A 17,810-nucleotide genomic window follows, 5' to 3' on the forward strand; every position below is an offset into this window, starting at 1 on the left:
CCTACTCCTCCTAACCTCTTCCTCATTTCTGACTATTATTATTATTAATTGTATTTATAAAGCGCCAACATATTACGCAGCGCTGGACAATAAATAGGGATTCATACATTGTAACAAGGGGTGACAGACAGAAATAACAAACGGTTATACAACATTGCACAAGGTTATACATGCAATCGGGGTACAAAATGCGTTTTACAGAGACCCGGTAAAAGAAGTCCGAGTTAGTCCATGAGAAGGGTGTCATTGCCGGGGTAGTAAAATTAAGAAGGACACACTACCCTTAGGGGGGGAAGCCCTGCCAAAGGCTTACAATCTAAAGGGTGGGGAAGGGACACATGAGGTAGGACTGTGGAAAAGGTGGTTGATTGAGAGAGTTAAAGGTCTCAATTCATAAAGCATTACCACATGCGGTAATGCGGAAAACAGCAGACTTTCCCGAGCACTTAGCAATGTGTCAATTCATAAAGGCTGTTACCGCATGAAAAACTGAAATTACCGAGCAGTGAGGAAAATTACCGACTTGGCTGTAGTTACCTCCAAACATATTAGTAAATTGTCAGCAAATGTCAATTCATAAAGCCTTCAACAAGCGGTAAGCCTGATGACAATTACAGACACCTCTGGTGAGGTCTTAACAAGTTACCGACACCTCTGGTGAGGTCTTAACAAGTTACCGACACCTCTGGTGAGGTCTTAACAAGTTACCGACACCTCTGGTGAGGTCTTAACAAGTTACCGACACCTCTGGTGAGGTCTTAACAAGTTACCGACACCTCTAGTGAGGTCTTAACAAGTTACCGACACCTCTGGTGAGGTCTTAACAAGTTACCGACACCTCTGGTGAGGTCTTAACAAGTTACCGACACCTCTGGTGAGGTCTTAACAAGTTACCGACACCTCTGGTGAGGTCTTAACAAGTTACCGACACCTCTGGTGAGGTCTTAACAAGTTACCGACACCTCTGGTGAGGTCTTAACAAGTTACCGACACCTCTGGTGAGGTCTTAACAAGTTACCGACACCTCTGGTGAGGTCTTAACAAGTTACCAACACTTCTGGAGAGCTCTTAACAATGCAAAGTGCAGGGAGCCTACGTCTGTGTGAGTCATCTGTGCAGAGAGCCGTCTGTGTGAGTCATCTGTGCAGAGAGCCGTCTGTGTGAGTCATCTGTGCAGAGAGCCGTCTGTGTGAGTCATCTGTGCAGAGAGCCGTCTGTGTGAGTCATCTGTGCAGAGAGCCGTCTGTGTGAGTCATCTGTGCAGAGAGCCGTCTGTGTGAGTCATCTGTGCAGAGAGCCGTCTGTGTGAGTCATCTGTGCAGAGAGCCGTCTGTGTGAGTCATCTGTGCAGAGAGCCGTCTGTGTGAGTCATCTGTGCAGAGAGACGTCTGTGTGAGTCATCTGTGCAGAGAGACGTCTGTGTGAGTCATCTGTGCAGAGAGACGTCTGTGTGAGTCATCTGTGCAGAGAGACGTCTGTGTGAGTCATCTGTGCAGAGAGACGTCTGTGTGAGTCATCTGTGCAGAGAGACGTCTGTGTGAGTCATCTGTGCAGAGAGACGTCTGTGAGAGTCATCTGTGCAGAGAGCCGTCTGTATGAGTCAACTGTGCAGAGAGCCGTCTGTGTGAGTCATCTGTGCAGAGAGCCGTCTGTGTGAGTCATCTGTGCAGAGAGACGTCTGTGTGAGTCATCTGTGCAGAGAGCCGTCTGTGTGAGTCATCTGTGCAGAGAGCCGTCTGTGTGAGTCATCTGTGCAGAGAGCCGTCTGTGTGAGTCATCTGTGCAGGGCAAAAGAGACATATCGCCACACTGCTCTACCGCTCAATGGGCTGCGGTAATTTACCGACCTTCAAAGGCAGCTGGGAAAATCTTTATGAATTAGCACACAGACCGGGAAAATACCGAGTGCGGTATTTTCTTGCCCAGATTTTTTTTATCGCAATGCTTTTTATGAATCGTGGCCAAAGTGTGGTAGATGTGGGGTAGGCCATTTTAAAGAAATGTGTTTTGAGGGCTTGCTTGAAGGTGTTGAAGGAAGGAGCGAGTCTAAGGGGGAGTGGAAGGGAGTTCCATAGGGTGAGGGCAGCTCTTGAGAAGTCTTGCAAGCGTGCATGGGAATGAGAAATGCGTGGGAAGGTCAGGCGGAGATCATAAGAGGACCGGAGGGGGCGGGAAGGTATATATCTGTTGACGAGCTCAGAAATGTAGGCTGGGCAGGTCTTGTGCACAGATTTGTAGGTAAGGCACAGAACCTTAAAACGGATTCTGAAGCAGATAGGGAGCCAGTGTAGGGCTTTGCAGAGGGGAGAAATGGAAGCAAAGCGGTGGGAAAGATGGAGGAGTCTAGCTGCTGCATTCATGACTGACTGAAGGGGTGCAATGTGTTTTAAGGGGAGGCCAGATAGTAGGACATTGCAGCAGACTACATTGTTATACAACCAAAGCTCCTGTTAATCTGTAATCCTAATCTAACTGATACTTTCCCTCAACCTTAAGTGAGTACTGAACTGTCCTGGAGCCTAAACCCCCCTTACACAATGCAATTCCGCATGTGATCGATTTCGATTGGATAGAATTCGATTGGATCGATTAACTCAGACATGTCCATTTGTGATTCGATCAGTAGTGTGGTCGATTTTGCATTGATAACTATGCAAAATCGACCACACTACCAATCGAATCCCAATCGGAAACGTCAGATTTAATCAATCCAATCAAATTTGATCCAATCGAATTCAATCAATTGCACGCGGAATTGCATGGTGTAGAGGGGGCTTTACACAAGCCAGCATCATAGCTCCCCAAGTACAGATCACTAACAAAAAAAAAAAAAAAAAAAAAAAAAGATTACTCCGCTATGAGTATGGCAATTTTATACATTCCCCTCGATGTAGTGTGCCCAATTTAATGGGGCAGAGTTGAGATATTAAAGGAACTATGTAGGTTCTCTTTAAGAATTAACCCAGATTTGGGTCTTGCTTTGGGTTTATTTACCTGATGCAATATTTATATTAGTTTCCAGTTGTTTGTTCCTGCCCATTACTCTTAATCTTCTAAAAGACACTGACCTGACTTTTTGGTTAGGAGTCTCTGTAGGTACGATGTGTGTTACTGTGTGTGTCCTCCGGGTGTTGTCGTGAGTTGTACCTGCCCTGCCCTCTAGGGGACGATGCCTTTTTAGCCTCTTGCTATCCCTCCCTCTTTTGTGGGGGTGGAGCTGGGGCAGGTGGGCGCTGTGATTGACTGGCAGCCGCATACACCTGGACACTGTGTGGATGTGTGCAGCTTGTTAACCATGCCCTCTTGAAAAAGCCAGATTCACCGGCGAAACATGTCGAGGATACTAGCGTGGCTGGTGGTCTGTTACTCTACTGCCATGCTCACCTTGCTCCTTTCCATAACCTCTCTCTCGGGGTACATCGGCTTGACCTCTCCCAGTGTTTTGGCTGCTACGGGAAGCTGGTCCTGCCCTTGCTATCCCTACTCTGCATGTGACTTGGCATTATGTACATGGAATTACACTTTCATAGTGAGCATTCCACACAAGATTTCCACTGGACTTCTCAGCCTGCACTGTGCCTACTCTTCCATGACCTAGACATCAGGGCCCATATGCAATTCGCTTTTTCACCTCAGTTTTCTCCTAAGAGATATTTTTGCAACTTGCAAAAGAAATGCCTTTTAAACCAATAGCAAGAAATAGAATACTCAAAATAATTTTGAAAGCACCTTTTTACCAATTTTTTTTAGTATATTTTCAATGGCAGAGTGATGAGAAATTATTTTAAATACAAGATGAAAAATTATCTCCTAGGAGAAAACTCAGGGTGAAAAGTTAATTGCATATGGCCCAGGAGAAGTTAATTGCATAAGGCTGTATGCATTATGTCACCTTTTGTTGCTGCTGCATGCTTCATTGTGCATTGCTTCAGCTGCATTATCTTATGCCTGGACGGCTTCCCCACTGAACTGTGTTACATGCATACAGTGTCGCCTTTCTATTGTATGGCCTGGCTTGAACTTTGCTTTGTGCTTGGGACTGGAGATGTGGCGAACGGTTCGGAAACCGTTCGCCGGTGAACATCTCCAAATCCCTGGGGCTTTTACTACTTCCGGGTCGCACTGACCCAGAGTAGTAAGCCTGCGCTGCCCGGCGGAGCACGTCCTAGATCGCGCTCCTGTTGCTGGGCACTTTCTGCGCATGATGTCATGAACGACATCACGCTCATGCGCAGAGAGTGCCCGGCAACAGGAGCGCGATCTAGGACGCGCTCCGCCGGGCAGCGCAGGCGTACTACTCTGGGTCAGTGCGACCCGGAAGTAGTAAAAGCCCCAGAGATGGTCGCCGGGCGAACAGTTCGCCACATCTCTACTTGGGACATTACTCTCTATCATATTGTGCACTTCTTAGCTCTCCTCACTTGCTACTGTTCTGCAGGGTCTAGTCCTAGTGGTCCCCAACCTGGTTGTGACACATCACGCCAACCATTCTGATATCCGTGACCCGTCACATCACACCAAACGTTCATATATCCGTGACACGTCACGTATGATAAAAAAGCATAATAATCACGAAATCTCTGGAAAATGAGACCTAGAGCTTTGCAGGGCTGCAGCAACAATGTGACTGCTGCTGGAAAAATGGGAAGGAGGGGGGGGTTGGACTGCAGGGACAATATGCTGATGCTGCTGGCACAATGGGGGACTCAGAGACAATATGCTACTGCCAGCACTATGGGGGAGGGTGGTGGAGGGACACAATGCTGCTACTGCACAATGAGTGGAAGGCTGCAGGGATAATATGCTGCTGCTGGTACAGTAAGGTTGCTGCAGGGGCAATCTGCAAAAGGTTTTTATGCTGTTTATCTTTTAGAGCAGAGAGGACATTCTGAGTTCAGGTTGCTTTATAAAGGTTATCACCTTAGAGCAGAGAGGACGTTCTGAGCTCCCCTTTCACTCACCACTCCATAGCCACCCCTTCTCCTCCTCTGCTCTGAGTGCTTCCTCTCTGGCTCCCTCCTCCTGATTTCCTCTGCCTCCGCTCATAGTAGTTAGTGCAGGGCTACAAAAATGGCCGCCGATGTCTGCAAATGCGGATGTCGGCAGCCATTTTCTTGTAGTTACACTAATAGACTGAGCGGAGGACAGAGCCGACAAGTGTCGAGGAGGCAGAACAGGGGGATGCAGCAACACATACCTGGTGCTGACCGGTTGGGAACCATTGGTCTAGTTCATCTGGCTACGACAGAGTTCTTTAATCCCACAAAAATCGCATGACCAGCACTGACAACTCGAGCAGTAGACTTTATTCACTTGCAAAATGTGAATAAACAAAGCCAGGACATTTTACAGCAAGATCAGGGTGTAACTATAGCTCCATATAGCTCTATAATATAGCTCTTGCTGCATGCTGTAAACAGAGGGTATACTTGAGAACAGAACCATTTTAAATTGCAGCGTAGGTTTTCTTAGTACAACGGATTGTTGCAGTTTCGAACGGACAAACCACTCTTTATCAAGTGATGACATACTGCTACAATTTAAACCGTATGTATGTATGTATGTATGTATGTATGTATGTATGTATGTATGTATGTATGTATATGTATATGTATATATATGTATATATATGTATATATATATATATATATATATATATATATATATATATATATATATATATATATATATATATATATATATATATATATATATATATATATATATACACACACACATATATATATATATATATATATATATATATATATATATATATATATATATATATATATATATATACCCCTCCCAAGAAGTGACCAATCACCACACAGGTGGACCTGATGGAGGACTTAAGTCTTAGGCTATATAGGTTAGACTATAGAAATGCACCCTGTATGTACTTAGAGAGTTTAGCCTGTCTAATTCCCCCTATTCTGTGACCAGGAAGTACTTCCGGGTTGCAGCTTAGCTTCCGATTGGAGGAAACTTATGGAGGCGGGAGCGAGGGGACAGAGGCGGGAGCCATGCAATGGAGGAGGCGGGGGAGGTGTATGGTGATTGACAAATATAAGGTAAACAGAAGGCTAGTGACAAGCAGATTGTCGCTAGCCTGGCGTTATTTTTCAGGGGGGACAGCAGAGCCCAGGGGGGACTGGTGGCGGCACCAGAAGGCCACAGAAGCATGTCATTGTGCAGAGAACATGCTTCGGTGTCCTATTAAGATTTAGAAAATCCGCCTTGGGTTCTCGTTAAGGGATAGGCATGAGGGGATGATTCAAGTTAGGGATCACTAAGGGAGAGTATGGGAGGGTTCTGTGTGAGAGCAGTGTTAGATTAAGGTGTGGCAAAATACCGGAATTATTTACTGTTATTTTACACATTTAAAACATAGAATATCTGTTAATTTTACAGATATTCTAATTGCCGAAACTGAGCACCCACATTTCCTCACACCTACACTTTGCTCCATTCTCCCCTGTGAACAGAAAGTATGCCAGGGGTTCAACACTGCACTATATGTGAACAGGCTCTCAGGAACAGCTTAAAAAATCTGATTAAATTCTGTCATATCAACATTTAATTCAGGGATAACTGAGGTGCTTGAGTCCGAGGGTCCTGATCTAAGGAATGGTTCATCTGTTACAGCTTATGCCCCTTCTATGTTGTGCTGCTAAGTGTGTGCTAGCTCCCTCAGACATGCCATCATCTGCTCAATTCTGTAAAATTTGCTTGCACGTCTTTTTTTTTTTTTTTGGGTGACAGACAGGAAAAACTGAATGCCACTTCACCTGCTTTTTGTTTCAATGCACATTTTCAAGGAAATGATTCATCATCTGAAACAGAACTTCATGAGTTTCGTATAAAAGGGCATAGGTCTCCTCTACACATAGTATAGTATATTCATGCCATTTAAATCTGAGCCTGAATCTTTATAACCAAAAAAACCTGAACAATAAAATTCATTTACATAAACTGGATAAAAACTGTCTCAAAATACTAATGAAAAGCACCAGTTAAACTCACCGGCAGCAATGTTTCTGTTCAGCAGCCGGGACACCCTCTGGGAGATTGGCTCCGCCCAAACCCCTGTGGAAACACGATGTAAGAGTATAAAAAGCTCTTGCCCCTCCCCCCCTCCTTGATCCCCAGTGTACTGTATATAAAGAAAAAATAGATTGGAACACCAGGAAAAAAAGAGGAGCGAAGCACCTCCAAGTGACCCACTTAACGAAAAAAGGATAGGTACAAGGTAATGCGACAGGATAGGGTGGGCAGTAGACGGTGTCCCGGCTGCTGAACAGAAACACTGTTACTGGTAAGTCTAACTGGTGCTTTCTCTCATTCATCAGCTGGGACACCCTCTGGAGGGATACACAAGAAAAATACCCACCTAGGGAGGGACTACAGGCTGTAGCACTTTCCTGCCAAACGACAAATCCTGCTGAGATACGACGTCCACTCTATAATGCTTAACGAAAGTGGAATAACTAGCCCAAGTTGCCGCTTGACACATTTGCTGAACTGTAGCCCCTGCTCTCTCTGCCCATGAAGTTGACATGGATCTGGTAGAGTGTGTGCTTTGATACTTGACGGTGGAGTGGAGTCTGAAGTCTTATAGGCTAAAGAAATAGTCTCACAGATCCATCTAGCAATAGTTTGCCTAGAAGCCTGTTGTCCTTTATTTTTTCCCATAAATAAAACAAATAAATGAGAAGACTTTCTAAACCCTCTAGTTCTTGATAAATAAGACAAAAGGGCCCATATGCAATTCACTTTTTTTCCTGAGTTTTCTCCTAGGTGATATTTTCACAACTTGTCATAAATTGCCTTTCAAGCCACCAGCAGGCAAGAAAATAATAAAAATAAAGTTGATCACACTTTTTCACCAACTTGTGGGTACTTTTTTAATTGTAAAATGCAGAAAATTTATTTTAAAGAGATTATAAAAATTATCTCCTGGAGACAACTCAGGTGAAAAAACCAATTGCATATGGGCCAAGAGCTCTCCTGACATCCAAACAATTAAATTCTTGTTCTTTAGCACAGGAAGGATTATCACAAAACGAGAGAATGACTAAATTCTGTGATCTGTGAAAATCTGAAGATACTTTAAGTAAATAATTTGGATCAAGACGCAATGAAATTTTATCCGGAAAAAAAACGTTAAAAAAAGGATCCTTAATAGATAATGCTTGGAGATCACCCAGTCTCCTCAAAGTAGTAATTGCGACTAGAAAAGCCACTTTGAGAGTCAAAAGTTTTAAATCAATTTCCTCAATTGGTTCAAAGGGAGCTCTAGATATGACATTTAAAACTAGAGACAATCCCATTGAGGAACCTTTTGCTTTAGCGGAGTAGATCTCTGGACTGCCCGGAAAAAAATCCTTGATTAATTTTTCCTGTGCCAAAGGCCTATCCAACAAAATCGACAAAGCCGAACACTGCACCTTAAGAGTACTTATAGTGGACAAAAAATAAAAATACAAGATTTCAGAAATAAAATCTATTTCCTAAATTATAATGATAAATAGCAGCCTTTTTTCAGCTGCATCATGACAAATATAAAATATTTTACATTTATTGGAGGGACCCCTCCCTTCTTTTCATATCGCCAGGATTTTTCCAGAAAACTGGTGGAGGAGATAAAAAAAAAAAAAAAACACAGGCTGCTACTGATGATGTCACAGGGGAGGCGATCTCAGCTTGTGTGAGATTTCACATAGATGATGTCCCTGTGAGTGAGGGTAGCTGATGACAAACACACCCACGATCTAAAACCTCCTACTAAGCTCAGAAGTAATGACTGCCACCTGTATAACCCTAGTTATGAAACGAGAAGGGTGAAAAGCATACACTAAAATGCTCATAGGCTTAAAGGGGTGTTTATCTTTGTATGTGTCAGAGTGGTGCAACTAAATATTTTGAATTAAAAAAATGTTTGGTTTGGGTCCGCTTTAAGGCCAAACGTTTTTCAACTCCATCTTGAAAAAAAATCAAGAATGGTTCCAATATTACACTGAGCTCTGCTAAGTGCAGCACACCAGGATGTATACACCTTCCAAATTTTTCTGTATATTTTGTGAGCAACCGGTTTTCTACATTTCAACAAAGTGTCAATGACTTTATCAGAAACGCCTTTATTTCTCAATATCACCCTTTCATGATCCATGCTGTCAGTTTGAACAACTCCGGCCTGGCATGATAAAGAGGACCTTGCCGAAGCAGGTTAGGCCTGATCGGAAGACACAGAGGAAGTTGCGTGGAAAGACTCAGTAGCGTGGAAAACCATGCTCTCTTGGGCCACACAGGAGCTATGAGAATTAGTTTTGATTTTTCTCTCTGAACTTTGAGTACTCAAGGTAGTAGTTTGAGTGGAGGGTAAGCATACCCCCAAGTTGAAAGTCTATGGGAGAGAGAGTGTGTCCAACCCCAGAGAACTCATGCTGTTGTGAAGAGAGAAAAACTGTGAAATGTTTGCATTCACTGGGGATGCAAAGAGATCGATTTCTGGAAATCACAACTTTTCTGTGACCCAGAGAAAAGTTTCTTGATTCAACTCCCACTCAGTGTGATCCAGTTTGTGGCGGCTCAAAAAGTCCGCTTCCAGATTGAGGGAACCTTTTACGTGAACCGCCTCTATCGACAGAAGATTGCGCTCTGCACAACGAAAAATCTCCGACGCTAGAAGGGACAGACTCCCCGATCTGGTGCCCCACTGTTTGTTGATATACGCCACCGTGGATATTTTGTCAGAAAAAATGAGAACATGATTCAAGTGAATCATGTCTTGAAAAGCGAAAAGAGCTTCCTTCACAGCCAGGAGTTTTCTGAAGTTGGATGACTTGCTGGAGATTGTTTTGGACCATTTCCCCTGGGAATGTTGACCAATGACCGTGGCCCCCCAACCCCAGGCACTGGCGTCGGTGTAAATCCTCACCGGATTTTCTTGCCTCCAGATGCTGTGTACGTGTAATCATAGCTGTAAATGTACTGTAAATGTTGTCAACGTGTGTAATCTTGCTGTATATGTAACATGTACAACTGTTGTTGTGTACTTGCCTAAGCCATGTGTACCACAAGCAATTTTGAGTACGGCACCACCGTACTTGGCAAATAAATCCATCATGTATCTTGTATTTTGCCCTGAATTAAGTTCAGTGACTAAAGCCACCAGTGAAAACTTGCTTTCACTTGAGCTGGTATTTGAACCTGTGAATCCAGGGATTCCAGTGTTGTGTCCCAATTTCTCAACAACCAGTTCTTCTCAACAATCAGTTCTGTAGAACCCGTGAGTGACCCTGTGCCCAGGTGACTGCCGGGATGGAAGCTGTCATTAGACCCATTACTCTCATGATCTCTCTTATGGAAACTTGTTGAAGCAACAATAAAGCTCTCACTCCTGTTTGCAATTTTTCCACTTTCCCTGGATTGAGAAATATTCTTCCCCGAATAGAGTCTATCACATAACCCAAAAAAGTAATGGTCTGAGTTGGATTTAAATTTGACTTGTGATAATTTATGATCCAGCCAATTCACACTAGTGTCTGAATGACTAGTTCCCTGTGAATTCTGAGTCTCCCCTCTGTCTTGGCAAAAATCAGTAGATCGTCCAAATAGGGAAATATGCTTTTTCCCTGACTTCTTAAAGGACTTACGAGGCGAAATTACTAAAAAAAGTAAATTACCTGCTTTACCATCTTTTAAGGCACGGAGGACGGCGTCCGCGCCCTCCGTGCCGATCCGCCGGGTCCCCCCGCTCATTAGCCCCCCGGGCCGGCTGCCGACCCCACGGCCCGGGTTGGGCTCTCCTGCCTCTCGCAACATGGCCGCTTCCTCTGGCCGCGGCTGCGCACTCCGCCTGGCCACGAGTGCGGCTGCGCAGCTATAGGGCCAACCCCCCTGATCCACACTACGTAGCGTGGATCTGGGGGTTGGCCCTAGAGCTGCGCAGTCGCACTCGCGGCCAGGCAGACTACGCAGCCGCGGCCAGAGGAAGCGGCCATGTTGCAAGAAGCAGGAGAGCCCGACCCGGGCCGTGGAGTCGGCAGCCGGCCCAGGGGGCTAATGAGCGGGGGGACCCGGCGGATCGGTACGGAGGACGTGGACGGCGTCCTCCGTGCCTTAAAAGATGAGGCAGGTAATTTACTTTTTTTAGTAATTTCGCCTCATAAGTCCTTTAATAATGTTATTGGTTCTGCTAACACCTTGTTGAAAATACATGGAGCTGATGCTATGCCGAAGGGAAGTGCCTGAAATTGATAATGACACGTTTGGTTCGGCATTCGAATAGCAAATCTCAGGAATTTCTGATGAGACATGGCAATCGGAATGTGAAGATTCGCGTCTTGTAAATCTATTGACACAAAAAATTCCTCCCCCTGGAGCAGAGACCTGACTGAATAAATGTTTTCCATCCTGAATTTTTGGTAAACTAAAAATGGGTTCAGGGATTTTAGGTTTAGGATGAACCTGAACTTCCCATTGGTTTTTGTCACCAAGAAAACGTGGGAGAAATAGCCCTGAAATTCCTGCACTTAAGGAACTGGAAAGATTACATTCTTTGAAATTAATCTCCGAATTTCCATAGAAAGACCCCGGGCCTTCTCCTGATCCCGAGGAAATCTGTTCACAAATACCCTGGGGGGAGGTGGAACCAAAAAATTGTGGACGATACCCGTCCTTTACTATGTTTAAAATAAATGGATCTAGAGTGATCAATTCCCATTGGGACAGAAAAAAATTGAAGCTCCCCCCAAGGGCAAATAGTCATTTATTTTCTTTTGGGGGTGGTAGGTTTCGCAAGAGCGAATGCTCCATGTCCTTTGCCAGATGGAAAGGATCATTTATTTTGCTGTACCGGTTGCTTAGATGTTTCCCGAGAGGGTTTCCTAAACAACCCAGCTTTTTTAGTGTTAAATGTCTTGCGTTTATTGGGAAACGGTTTACCCTTCTCTGCAGATCTGGAAAGCACATTATCCAATTCCTTACCAAATAACAAATTTCCCTCAAAGGGTACAGAATACAGTTTATTTTTACATGTTAAATCCCCATCCCATGTTTTGAGCCAGAGAGCCCTTCAGGCAGAATTAATTAATGCAATGGTACGAGCCGAAACCCGAACAATTTCTACTGCAGCATCTGCCAAAAAAAGCCACCGATTTCAAAATGTGCTTAAATCAGACCCGGTTTTAACATGATTTATCAAATTGTCCATCCACACCCTGAGATTACGAGAAATACATGTGGCTGCTACACACGGCAAAAAAGCTGCTGATTCCCAAGCTTTCTTTAAAGACAGATCAATTCTTTTATCCATTGCTTCTTTCAATACTCCTGCAGCCTCAAAATACAACTCTGCATTTTTGGAGTATTTAGATAAAGATGCATCTAATTTAGGACATTTGATCAATATCAGCCGGAGCAAATGGAAACTTCCTTTTGGCAGATTTGGGAATAAACAGTTTTCGTTCAGGTTCTTGCCACGGAGACATAATATCCTTCAGTGATTGATGGAAGGGAAAAACTCTACCCGATTTTTGTACTAAACCCAAGTAAACCTGATCTTGTGCAGAAAGCTCTTTCTGAATTTCAGGAATCTGTTCAGTAGAAAACACAGCCTTTAATAATTCATCAGTATCCTCAGTATTAAACAAAAATCTGGAAGCCTTTTTTAACTCGGAGTCAGATTCCTCCTCAGAAAGAGCATCCTCCCCGCCTCTTCCATTTCTGATATATCTTCTCTACCCTCCAATTCCTCTTCATCCTCTCCTTCCTCCCTTAATAAATCAGCATCGATAGGTACTTGAGGGAGAGCTCCCTGACCAGACTCGGGGATTTGAGGAATAACAGGAGCATGCGGTTGAGTGGGAGCATATGAGGGATCTGCTACTGCTACATCCTGCGGATTCGGCAAAAGAGAATCTTTGAATTTCCCCAAAGTTTCATTAATGTCCTTTTTAAACAGATCTAAGGACATTCTTAAAAATAGCCGAGGATTCAGATGCAATAACCGCATCTATACAAGGCTGACATAAGGCCTTAGTATAGCTAGAAGATAATTTGACAGAACACTGACAACATTTCCAAGATCTAGGTCTCTCAGAACCGCTAGAGGATGTAGACTTAGACTCCACTCTAGCCTGAAAGAGAAGAGATATACTGTAGATCCCAGTTAACATACATTTCTATATTACAAAATTGGAGTGCAACAGGGAGAAAGTTCTCCCACTCACCACACCATCTGCCTGTGTCAGCGCTTTGGGAGCGGTTGACGCAGATGTAGATGCAGCCGAGGCTGTCGCTCCAGCGGTGGCGGCAGCAGTATAGGCGCTCTGATCCTCCATTATCGGCAATCTTTAAATAGGAGGAAGTATGCATACTTCCGACCGCCTCCTCTGACATCAGTGGAAGTGACGTATGCGCTTCACCGCTACAAAATCTCCAGAGCGTGGCTCGCGCAGGAGGAAAGCGGCTGCTGAAACAGCCAAGTCTGGTTGTGGCGTTTCAGCAAGCATGGCAGCAGCACCTCAGAAAGCCCTCATCCTCGTCTACTGAAAGTAGGTTCTGCGCCGGACTCAACTCACCCTCTGGTGAGGAAAAAAAAAAAATGGGAGCTGGAAGCACAAATTAACTGGGGATCAAGGGGGTGGGAGCTTTTTATACTCTTACATCGTGTTTCCACTGGGGTTTGGGCGGAGCCAATCCTCCAGAGGGTGCCCCAGCTGATGAATGAGAGAAATACTTACAAGTTAAGAAAACCATTATTAGCAGCACTAGTCTTGGTGAGCACCCGGCTGTCATTGGCTCACCTCCTCCTACGCTGTAAGCAGAGTTGCTCACAGAAGCACCGGCCCTGCATTCTCTCATCTCGCCTTACCAGGCTACTTTTTCATGCCACCTGACTACTATTTTATGCAACCCGGCTGGAAAAAAAATTCTGGGGAGAAACTTACATAGCAGTAGGGGCAGTGCATAGCTCAGTGATTAGTTTGGCTATAGTATAACTGTACAAATTCAGTGTGAGTAAGGGGATAAGAATGGGGTTTGGTCAGTGTTCTACAATAACGTACCAGGGAGGGAGACTCGTTTCAGTTAAGGATAGGGGGAGGTAAGTGCCAGGTGTTGAGATATTACCCGATTACAAGAACGGTACCCTAATTTCTTGCACCAAGATTCCCCTGCGGCTGTACTATATGAATCTTAAGATGGCCACTAACAATAACATTTTTTCATACAATTTTAACAAATCTATGTAGTATAAGGGTAAACTGAGGGTATATATTGAATGGATAATTTAGGCAGATACCTTCTATTACATAGAAATGGTAATATTGGATGAATAAATGTTCTACGGTTATTGCCCAGCTTTAGCGTACTGTGAAAATGCTGCAGCCTGTCAACACAAACTTGATTGAAAGCAATCCCCGCAAACAAGATACCCTATTCAGGGTCTTTTCCATTAGTCCATCGCTCCGTGGGCCCCTTTTTTGCTGGCATATCTCCAAAACAATCCCCAGGCGTCCATGCCAGCTGCCACCCCTTACTCCAGGTCTCCTAGCAACTATAGTGTAGTCCCAGCAGCCCCTGCAAAGTGTTCAGCAATGTAGTGAGTGACTCACCTGTCCAGGCTGGCACACTTCTCCACTAGTCCATCGCTCTGTGGGTTCCTGTGTTCATCCTCACAGGGGTTCCTCTCCTTTGTGGCACGGCGCACGTTATTACATAACATGCCGCAGGTTCACTGAGAAGACCTGGCCAGTGAGGATGAAGACCAGAACGCATGGACCCACAGACTAATGGATGACTATGCCAGCCAGGAGAGGAGAGTTGCTTCACTGCCAAAAACTTTGCACAGGCCTCAGGTGGGGGGTGAAGGTTGATGGGTTCCCTTTTTGTTTTTTTAGTGAGAGGTAATGAGTGGTAAAGCCTGTGCAGGGTAAAGTAGTATTGTGATAAAAAAACGTTTTTCCTATAAAACATTAAATACACTGAAAAATGAGTATAACACTTAAGCTGGGTACACACGGTACAATTTTCCGCCAGGATGGATCTATTAGATAAATTTCCGACCGGTCTGATTATGATCGATTTTGTGATGATTTTGGGTACGCAAAATCTATCGGAAACAATTTGGACGTCTACATATGATGCAATTTCTTCTCTCTGGAAAATTGTACCGTGTATATGAGGCTTAAAGAGAATCTTTACTCTAATATTCTTACAATAAAAAGCATACCATTCTATTCATTATTTTCTCCTGTGCCCCTCTGTGCTGTTTCTGCCACTCTCTGCTGCAATCCTGGCTTGTAATTAACAGTTTTAGGCAGTGTTTACAAACAAACTAACCAGCTTCTAATAGGCTCAGCTAAGCATAGAGTGTGAGTCATTCAGAGTATGCAGGGGGCCCGCAGAGGGTGTGTATCGCTTCTACCAATCACAAGCAGCCCTGCACATTCCACACAATCAAGCTTTAGCCCGACAAACAGGACAGAGGAAAGATACATTGATTTATTACAGAGACAGTGCAGTTAGGAAAGACTGCAGCAAGCCAGAGCAGATTAGAACAGGCATAGGAACTTATAGGATAGAAGAACTAAGGCTGAAAAATTTGTTACAGAGTCTCTTTAAGACTGCTGATTTCTTTTGAATGCATATTTGCACCTCACTGAAGATTATACTGCCAGCTGCAGGACAAATTATTAGATGTACGCTTCTTATAACTATATATTGCTGTTTATTGGTATGTAACCCCACCCTCTCAGTGATGTTTATCCTCGACTATGATGTTAATCAGCCTTCTGTCCCACAGTACTGTGGAATCATGTGATGTTCCTGCTCACGTCACAGAGGGGAAAGAAATATTCCACAGTAATTCACCTTGCCAGCAGTAAAAATGCCAGCATCACATACATTTATCAATGGAAATCAGAGGTGAGATTTTACATTGGACAAACATTGATTAAATAATTTACATATTCACTAGACAACCCTTTACATTAACAGTTGCTAGAATAGATGTACAGAAACCTGTGATCAGTGTACAGATCAGCTGCTCTGCTTTCTGCTCAAAAGCACATTCTGTCCTATAGGGAAGGGATGTGGGTGAAGAAGCATAAGATACCTAAAAGCAGGTCATAATGAGAGGTACAACAGCAGTCAAAAATGTAACTCAGCAGTTAAAAGGGAGGCTAAAATCCAGGGCTGTGGAGTCGGAGTAGTGCAGTCGGAGCAATTTTGGGTGCCTAGAGTCGGGAAAAAATGCACCAACTCCGACTCCTAATAAATTTAAACTGTAAGTAAAATAGAAACTATGATAAAATGTTCTATTTCTAAAATAATAGTCATAAATAATTTATACATACAGTAATAGCTGTGTTTAGTCCACAAAAATGAAATAAACCACTCAAAATTACTTACTTGTGCTGCTTCAATAGAGCAATCCCTGTATTTTTAAAGTTAGATATACATATCTGATTGTGACTGTATAGTATATATGATGTGTACACAGGAATCTCTTATATATGCTAAATATATATTTATATATATTTTTTGAGTATGATGTTACAGTTTTATTTTATTTATTTTTTGTAATCTAGGCAATAAACATCCCTACTACTATTAAACTAATCTTCCCTGCATGCCACAGTTTCAATAGGCAGGCTGTGATCAGAAAGGATTTACAAGTGTTGGGAAACCGTAGATAAACAGTGCTGTCCGGTCTCCATGGTGAAGGGGTGGATACGTGAGGAGGCGTTCATAAGCGGTGGATGAAGGCTGAGGGACAGCTCTGAAGAAGAGGGGCGTACCCCTTGAAACGTCAGCGTCCATTCGCTGAACGTATCAGTGACGTCACTGGAAACTAATCCACCCGCTGTGGAGCGCATCTTCCAATCTACCGGATATACAGGATTGTGTTTATAGGATCCGGACTCACCACACTTGCACACGCCAAGCCTCTCCGTACTCACAAGACTGGCCAGAGTGAGCGGATTGAGGCAGTGCAGGGATCCGTCTTGCATACCCGGCCGGCTGGAGGGCAATGTATGGGGTTTGAGTTACTTCATTCTGCAGAATTGCGGACAGCAGGTTCCCTTGTGGAAGTTGTGGCACCATATGCCTGTATGAGGAACTTTCATATATTCCTACTGGATTATGAGGAGGACTATTCAGGATATTTAATACAATACAATATATTAATAATATCTGCTGTGAATGCGCTGGTATCATCAGTTAATTGCATGCTAATGAAGATTTAACAGCATTTGTTTTTTGGAATATTCCATCTTTTTGATTCTTTACTGGGATCCCCTTTTTTTGTACATTTTTTCAGAACTATCTCACTGCAGTGGGGCTGAGTGGGTGTTGTGTGTCTTGAGTGGATGATACTGAAGGGGGAAGGTGCTTATTTTAGCCTAGAATCAAAAATACTATTTGCATCTATTGTGGATTAATAAAGAGATATTGTCATTTTAGCGCTGTGGACATTTGTATGTATCTGTTCTTTTTTGAGGTGTTTGAGGATTACCTGGTCCACGTTAGCTGCTGCTCATCCATTAGGCGCGGATTGCTGTACATCTACATTAAATAACATCTATGCTGTAAGAATAAAGCCTGATGTTTAGCCGTGTCACTAATATAGATGGTCAATGAGATGGAAATAATTGTGCGTTGATGCTGATTTATGCAAATGTACGCACTCTCTTTGCTCATGAAATCAAATAATTTGATACGTTGTTAAAATTTGGTTTGGTGACTACGAATTAAAGGGTACCTGAGACGGATGAAAAGAAAAGTTTTATACATACCTT

At 43.6% G+C, this 17,810-nt stretch overlaps 1 protein-coding gene across 1 annotated transcript in view; it reads right to left on the minus strand.

Annotated features, from left to right (window-relative positions):
• SLC29A3 (solute carrier family 29 member 3) overlaps nt 1-17,810 on the minus strand; it is a 79,224-nt gene that overhangs the window by 44,375 nt on the left and 17,039 nt on the right. The gene's annotated exons all lie outside the window — the stretch shown is intronic.

This window comes from Hyperolius riggenbachi, chromosome 10 (assembly GCF_040937935.1).
Source record: "Hyperolius riggenbachi isolate aHypRig1 chromosome 10, aHypRig1.pri, whole genome shotgun sequence".
NCBI lineage: Eukaryota > Metazoa > Chordata > Amphibia > Anura > Hyperoliidae > Hyperolius > Hyperolius riggenbachi.